Source organism: Phodopus roborovskii, unplaced genomic scaffold, assembly GCF_943737965.1.
Source record: "Phodopus roborovskii unplaced genomic scaffold, PHOROB, whole genome shotgun sequence".
Lineage (NCBI taxonomy): Eukaryota > Metazoa > Chordata > Mammalia > Rodentia > Cricetidae > Phodopus > Phodopus roborovskii.
This window is the reverse complement of record NW_026126143.1, coordinates 202,459-211,635: the sequence shown is the minus strand read 5'-3', so window position 1 is coordinate 211,635 and position 9,177 is coordinate 202,459.

Sequence of the window (9,177 nt, the reverse complement as noted above, 5' to 3'; positions counted from 1 at the left end):
TTTTCCTTGCATTGTCTCAATAATATCTCTTTACATTTGATTTGAAGCAAAACTCATCATGTTTACATAAGATTTAAAGTACAATAATATTCATGGGTCACAAGATAACCATTTTATATATTATAATAAAACTACAAATATGAATAAAATACAAGAAACAGTTTTCTTTTAAATTAAAATGTATTTATAATTATATAATATATCTTATATTTTAAAGTTATAGATACTGTTTATTAATTGGCAGTGTTATACATGGAAATATTATACTTTGATCATATACAATCATTATCCTATTGTATCCCTCTTCTGCTTGAGCTGAACCCCTTCTTCCCAAAAAGTTGCTTCCCTCCTTTCATATCTTCATTTTAAGAAGATTGCGGGATAGTTGTAAGATCCAGATGATGAGGAGGAAAGCTATAAAATGCTGTCTCATGGGCATCTCATTGCCATCATGAAATCACAGTAACCATGGTTACCTTCACAAGACCTGCATGAACATGAGCATGAGATTGTCAATAATCATGTAGCCTAAATTAAACTCAGTGGGTTACAAAATAATGATCGATATTTTTAATTCTTATAGTACATGGCTAGATAGAAATAAGTATAAAGTGTTCTTATGTGATCCAGCTTAGCACCTCTGGCCATTAAACCTGAATGAATCTAAGTCATCATACACATAGTTACCTGCTCTTCTACATTTATATGTAGCATAGTCACGACAACAATAAAATATAAAATGTATGAAAATAGACATCATTTAAACTGAAAGTTTCAGATATAACCTCAATGATTTGTGACTTAAGAAACATATTTATTGAGCAAAATCATAGGTTTCATTATGAGATTTTCATACATGGATAACATGCACTTTGATCATGTTACACTATCACTTTAATTTATCCCCTACCATCTCAGGTTGTCTCATTCCTCTTCCTTGCTAGTTCTTTCATTTTATGTCTTATTTTCTGTTTACATTTAGATTCCAAAGGTGAGAGAAGACATTCTGCCATCATGCTATATTTGAAATCCCAGGGATGGATTTTTAAATGATCTTATATTCCACTGTATATCTTGTTGTGGGCTACATCAGGAAGTAGTCTTCAACCCAAGGACAAAACTAAATATCTCCTCTTGCAGTGAATGCAAAGGCTTATGATGCAATGGAAAAATGTAGTATGAATTCTAATAGGTCTCAATAATCAAAACACTGGAGTCAGATATTTTAAGGGAGAGGTAGTCTGAAAGATCAGAGAAGCAAAGCAGCCAGCCACTGCATCCTCAGACTGCTTCAGACTGAGTGCTTCAGACAAACTGCTCCTCGGGCTGCTGCTCAGATTGCTTAGATTGCCCAGAGCTCCTTTCTCTTCCTACCTTATATTCCTCCCTCTGCCCAACCTTAGGCCTTCCTGTCTCCACCTTCTTAGTGCTGGGATTAAAGGCATGTCACTCTAAGTGCTGGGATCACCTTTGTGTGAGCTCTGTTTCTCCTTTAGATTGGATCAATTTTGTGTAGTTCAGGGTGACCTTGAACTAACAGAGATCCATCTGCTTCTGTCTCCTGAGTTCTGGGATTAAAGGTGTGTGCCACCACTGCCTTACCTCTACTGATAACTAGTGTGGCTAGATTTGCATTCTGATCTTCAGATAAGGTTTATTTGTTATATCATAAATAAAATATAACTGCAGAAAAATAAGGAGATATTTGTTCCATTTATTATTTTTAGCAGGATTGACATCATACTAGACCAGTAGGAATTGTGTTGTCAAGACAGCATGTCCACAAGCAATGCAGTCTGCATTGTGGATAGAAATACCACAGTTGGTGGTCTGTCCATACTGAGAACCTCAGGATGAGGTATAAGTAATGAATGGCAAGCTCATTATAATTAAGTTTATAGATAAAGGGTTAACATAAGTTTACATGGTTTATGGATGCATGAGAATGATTATAGAAGTTTTGTTTAACACACACACACACACACACACACACACACACACACACACACACACACATGAATTATGCAGCTTTTTGAATCAGTTCATGTATCAATGAGTTCACCAGCTATCTTGTTGCAAAGCCAAGCATATACAATGGATATAGTAAGTAGGCATGATATTCTTAGATGTCCAATATCCTAACGAAATCACAGTTAGAAAACTACTAAGTGGAATTAGAGACTGTAGACTGAGATTTATACTCCATTGCAAGTACAAAAAGAACAAAATAATGTAGGTGACAGATGAGAGATGAAAGGACAAGAGCAAACTTAATAAATAGTTCATATGTCTATGAAGTATCTTTTGTAAAGTTGAGTACTCATATTAATCAATTTCAGGAAGATGAATGCAAATTGATAAATGCAAGCCATAAGTTAGTGCCAATTTACTCTTTTTAATATTTGATTTTGTTAGTGATTATTAACAAAGCATCATAGTTAAGAATATGTAGCTGACTAAATTCAAATCCCAATATTCTCAAGTACAAGTTTTATTATTTGAAGCAGAGTACCTAATTATATTTACTCTTATTTTACTTATTAGAAAAACAAAAAATTCATTTTATTTGTACTAATTATTTGATAAATAAATATAATAAATACTTATAAAGTATTTAAACCATATTTTCATGTATGCTAAGTCTTTTTATCTCAGTGCATTACAAGCAAATTTCTTAGTGCTGTCTTCTAAGTCTTCCATATTTCTCATCCTCACTTTATTCTGACTGTATCTTTAATTTAAATTTTAGTTGTTAAAAATTTCCTTTATGAAATTTATAATAGATAAATACACATATTGCTCTGGTTATATTTTGTTGTCAACTTGACACAGTTATTGTCATCTGAGGAAAGGAGACATCATTGGAGCAAATGCCCCCATTAGATTATCTCATAGGCAAGTCTGTGGGTGCATTTTCTTGATGACTGATGTGAGAGGGTCCAGATCACTGTGTGCAGTTCCATCCTCAGGCAGGTGTTCCTGAGTGGTATGAGAAAGCTGGATAGAAATCTATGGGGAGAAAGCTAGTAAGCGCCACTCCTCCATAGTCTGTTTCAGTTCCTACTTCTGGGTTCCTGCTTATTTCTTGATCTGAATTTCCTTCACAATGGACTGCAAACTGTAAATTGAAATACTCCTCATGCCTTCACAAGTTTCATTTTCCTTTTTTTGAGTTTCTTTTAGTGTTTTATGATAGCAATAGAAACCTAACTTGGAAACATGTCCTTTTTTGTTTCTATTTTCTTTTGTCTTTATTATGATAAGTCCTATTCATTAATTTACTCATGTAAATATGTCAAATAAACTTATTTTTAAGTTTCATTATTTTCTATTTTTTTGTCCTTTGAATTGAACACTTTTCTTTACTCTTTCTTTTTTCTATCTTTATAGCAGGATCACAGGACCTAGTGTACTATCACCGAATTCTTTCAGTCATTGAGAACTATTCTAGGGCATATTAATTCCTAGGAGCTTCTGCTTTAGTTCATGGGTATTAAATGGGGTCCCAACACAGTAAAATGTTACAGAAAAAAATTACTGTTTTAAATATTTGGAAGGCAGATCACTGTGGGCATACACATTGATACATACATACTAGTGGTTCTATATTTGTTGCTTAATGCTTGTGTTGAAGTTGTAGTACAAGAGCATGCACTAGAACAGCTGCCCCACACAGGTCCAAGAATATGGATTCAATCCTAAGTACCAGGAAAAAATTAGCACAGCCATAATGAACCTATTTTGGATTCAGTCACTTAGTCTTATAGAGACTTGCTCAGTTTTTGCCCATGATTCTGTGGTATGTGTTCTTGAATCTCCTACAAAGAATCTGCCTCAGGCAAGATTGCTAGCAGGGTTTTTCTATCTTTCTCACGAGTTGAATGCAGGATGAATATGTCTGATATTAGCTTTAGTGGCTAAGCCTGGTTCCAGTCTCTAAACACACCTAAGAACTTTCAGCTCTCAGGAACCTGTTTGTGACTAAAGCTTACATTTACCTGATTTGGAGCCCAGAGAGCAGCAGGTCCTAAATTTTTATCTACTGATTACTAATATCTTGACTTACAAGACACTTCCTCTTTTTGGCCTTAATACACAAGTTAATGACTTACATTTTATCTAATAGTATTTTGTCTTTATTTCGAAGTAGTGCTTCAAAGGGTGAACTTACAGCATATACAGTCAAAGCGGGAACTCTCTGTTCTTCCTTCCAACCCCCATTTTAGCAGCTCCTTATAGTCTTGGAAAGTGTCCAAGCCACTTCCATTTCTCCCATCTCTACCTCTTGCTCCTCAGTGGAATATTATTGGATATATGTTCTCTGTTTACCTCTCAAGTTTGACTCCTCTCAAACTTGCAGTTTTGAGGGCTTCTTTTTTAAAATAACCATTTATAACATTTGGCTTCTCTTTTCATGTAACTGTGGTCTAACTTCCCAGTCCTGGTTCTAAAAGATAAATCAAATAGTGTCATATTATTTCTAATGTTTCTTAGAGTTAAAAAAAAAAACACTAGATGCTTCATATGTACAACTACTCCTTAATTAAACCTCCCTTTTCATATGTATTATACTATACTGAATAACTTGCCTATGCCCCTGATAATTGTGCATTTCTTGGAGTAAGGAACCTGTATTCAGGTATTTATGAAAAAACAAAATAACCTAACTTTGTTTTCCTTGTGGATTTTATAAGCAAAAAGAGAATAAAAGAAATAAAACCACAAGTTGAACAGAACCTATTCCGATTTTCACCACAAGATGGAACTGTTAGAATTTGGATCATAAAGAGAAAAAAGAATTAATTGAAACTGAGTGTATGAGAACTGCATGATTTTAAAATCTACTTAATTAAAGACACCTTGAATAAGAATTTACTGTTCATTGTGTAAGGCAGAAAAAAAGATTTAGATTTTACACATTCAAGGTTCATGTTCCCTGTCTTTTTTTTAAATAAGAGATTGAAATGATTTTGTATAAGATAAGCATTCACCATTCTCCTATAAAAGAAGGGGATCTCTTTAAATGGTACCTTATGCTTTATTTTTTTACCTGGAAATCTAAAAGAATAAAGCTTATTACCTACTCATTTATCATATGAAAACATAGGAAAGCTAAAAATATCTGCCTCTTCAAAATGCCTTGATAAAAGCTCTATTATAGTAAATGATCAAATAAGATTATAGGAATTAATATATTTTCTTTTCATATGTAATTTTAGGCAAATATTAATTATCTACTGATCGCAATGTATTTTCTAAAATGGCACAAGTAGGGTTTGGAGGAATGGCTTAATTGGTTTAGAATGTGTACTGATCTTGCATAGGACTCATGTTCAGTTCCCAGAACCTACATGGTATCTCACAAATATGTGTAACCCTAGTTCCAGGGAATTTAACACCATCTTCTGTGCTCCATAGTTTTTTCAATGTATATCGTAGAAAAATAATGCAAATAAACACATACAATATAAATAAACAATAAATAATATATTTTTAAAGAATATAGTAGTTTTCCACCATAGAATTTCATAACCCATTGACTTTCATTTTTATTTAAAATATTCATTTTTTGATATTATCTTCCATTTCTGTTTTTTATTAGCATTTTTGTGTTTTAAATTTTAAATGAAAATCATTCTGCATTGCTAGGTAAAAGCACAAGAATTACATATGTTACCTTGGCAATTTGTATATTGCATATTACTCAAATTAAAACCAACTCATTTTCTCAAATATTTATCTTTGCCATGGTGAAAACATATAGAAAACATTCTACTTAATCTCAGAAATATTCAAAACATTATAATCTATAGTCAATCTACTATATAATTAGTCCACAAAAGTTTTATTATTATCCACCAATAACTAAGCACACTCATTATCAACTTTTCTCCATTTTTAGCTCCTTTCTAGAGTAACTGGAATTATAATCTTAACTTTCATGAGATGAACATTTTTGGATCCCAAATTATAATGAAATCATGTAGTATTTGTTCATTTCACTGATCATAATGGTTCTTGGCTAAAATCATAACAATTGAGACAATCTCATCCTTCTTACAGGTGAATGAAATTTTACTGTGTATCAGTATTTTTTTTTCTTTTGGATGTATACACACACACACACACACACACACACACACACACACACACACATATATATATATATATATAATAGTGAGGTTGGTAGGTCATAAAGTAGTACCATATTAATCTTTAAGTATTTTGTAGGATTTTTCATACTACTTTCCAGCATTTCTGTACAAAATTGCATTCCTATTACTATTGTGCCACAGTTTCCTTTTTTTTTTTTTTTTTTTTTGTACTCTAACCAGAACTTGCTATCTTTAGTTATTTTAGTAACAATCACTTTTCTTTATTGGGTTGAGATGATAACTCACTGACTTTTATTTGCATCTATGCAATGATAGTTAATGTTGACTATTTTTCAAATATCTCTTGGCAGCCTGTTTTCCCCCTTAAATAAGCATTTATTTATGATTATTACCTGTAGTGATTTCACTGCAAAGCACTGCCCTCATAGGCTCATGTATTTGAACACTTGGTAGCACTATTTTGGGGAGGGTATAGAACCTTTGGAAGTTGTATCCTTGTTGGAAAAGTATTTTATTAGAAGTAGGGTAGCATTGGGAATTTGTAGCTTCATCCCATTGCCAGGTCACTCGCTCTCATTTATGTTTGCAATTGAAGTTGTGCCCTCTTAGTCTTCTGCATATGCTGTCATGTCTGCTGTTTATCATTATGCCTACTTCTTTTGCTGCTATGCTTCCCTGCCTTGGTGGACTTTATTTTATTTTCAAAACAATCTTATTTTACATGCCAATCCCAGTTTGTATTCTCTCCCATCTTCCCACTCCCCCAACCTTCTCCTGACCCCACCCTTGCAGCCACTCCTCAGAGAGGGTGAGGCCTCCCATAGGGGATCATCATAATCTGTCACATCATTTGAGGCAGGATGAAGGCCCTCCCTCCTAGCCTGAGCAAGGTATCTCTCCATAGGGAATTGTCTCCAAAAAGCCAACTCATACACTAGGGATAAATACTGGTTCTACTGCTAGTGGCCCCACAAGCTGCCCAGGCCACCCAACTATCACCCACATTCAGAGGGTCTAGTTGGGTCTTATGCAGGTTCCCCAGCTGTCAGCCCTGAATCAGTAAGCTCCCACTTGTTTGGGTCAGCTGTTTCTGTGTGTTTCCCCATCATGGTCTTGACTCCTTTGTTCATATTATTACCTTTCCCTCTCTATGACTGGACTCCAGGAGTTTTGCCTAGTGCTTAGCTGTGGATCTCTGATCTTCTTATATCAGTTACTGGATGAAGGCTCTATGATGGCAATTAAGGTAGTCATCAATCTGATTACAGGGGAAGGGCAGTTAAGGTACCCTCTCCTCTATTGCTTAGATTTTTAGTTGAGGTCATCCTTGTGGATTCTTGGGAATTTCCCTAGTGCCAGGTTTCTTGATAACCTATATCAAGGTATCTCCCCCTCTCTGTCCTTCCCCTGACTTGACCTTCCTGAGGCCCGTATTTTTCTCCCCACCCACCTTCTCAACTTCCCACTCACCTATAAGCCTCCCCTTCCCTTTCCTCCACACTCCCAATTTACTCAGGAGATCCTGTCTATTTCTCCTTCCAGGGGGATTCCATGGAATGTATGTCTCTCTTAGGGTCCTCCTTGTTTCCTTGCTACTCTGGGGGCTGTGGGCTACAGACTGGTTATACTTTGCTTAATGTTTAATATCCACTTATGAGTGAGTCTTTCTGTGTCTGTATTACCTTACTCAGAATGTTTTCTTCTTGTTCCAATAATTTCTCTGCAAATTTCAAGATGTTATTGTTTTTTACAGCTGAGTAGTACTTAATTATGTAAATGTACTACATTTTCTTTACCCATTGTTCCATTGATGAGCATTTAGGTTGTTTCCAGGTTCTAGCTATTACAACTAATGCTGCTATGAACATAATTGAGAAAATGCCCTTATGGTATGATTGATCATCCTTTGGGGTTATGCCCAAAATAGTATTGCTGGGTCTTGATATAGACTGATTCCCAATTTTCTGAGAAACCCCTATACTGACTTCTAACATGGCTGTACATGTTTTCACTCCCATCAGCAATAGAGGAGTGTTCCTCTTTCTCCAAATCCTCGGCAGCATAAGCTTTTATTAGTGTTTTTGGCGTTAGCCATTTTGACAGGTATAAGATGGTATCTCAGAGTTGTTTTTATTTTTATTTCCTTGATGTCTAAGGATGTTGAGCAATTCCTTAAGTGCCTTTTGGTCATTTGAAATTCCTCCATTGGGAATTCTCTGTTTAGCTCTGTACCTCATTTTAGTTGGATTATTTTGTATTTTGATGTTTGGAGTTCTTTGTATATTTTGGAGATCAGCCCTCTGTCAGATGTGGGGTTGGTGAAGATATTTTTCCATTGTCTAGGCTGCCATAACCTCTTATTAACTGTGTCCTTTGCCTTACAGAAGCCTCTAAGTTTCAGAAGGTCCAATTTATTGTCAATGTCAGTGTCTGTGCTACTGGTATTATATTCAGTAAGTGGTCTCCTATGCCAAAGCATTCAAAGCTACTTCCCACATTCTCTTCTGTAATGTTCGGTGGCTGGATTTATGTTAACGTCCTTGACCCAGTTTCAACTTTAGTTATGTGCGTGGGTACAGATAAGGATCTATATGCAACCTTCTACCTGTCAGCATCCAGTTATGCCAGCAACATTTGTTGAAGATGCTTTCTTTTTCCATTGCATAATTTTAGATTCTTTGTCAAAAATCTGGTGTTCATAGGTATGTGAATTAATATCAGGGTCTTTGATTTGATTCCATTGATCCACCTGTCTGTTTTGTGCCAATACCAAGCTGTTTTCATTGCTATAGCTCTATAATAGAGCTTGAAGTCAGGGATGGTGATGCTTCCAGAAATGCCTTTATTGTACAGGATTGTTTTGGTTATCCTGGGGTGTTTTCCATATGAAGCTGAGTATTGTTTATTCAAGGTGAAGACTTGTGCTGGGAATTTGATGGGAAGGTTTGAAGAAAAGAAAGGGAAGGGAAAATGATGTAATTAATTATATTCTCAAAAAAGTTTATAAAAAGAGTGAGGATAAATTTCTAATGATGGTACATTACTTCACAGGATATGAAGT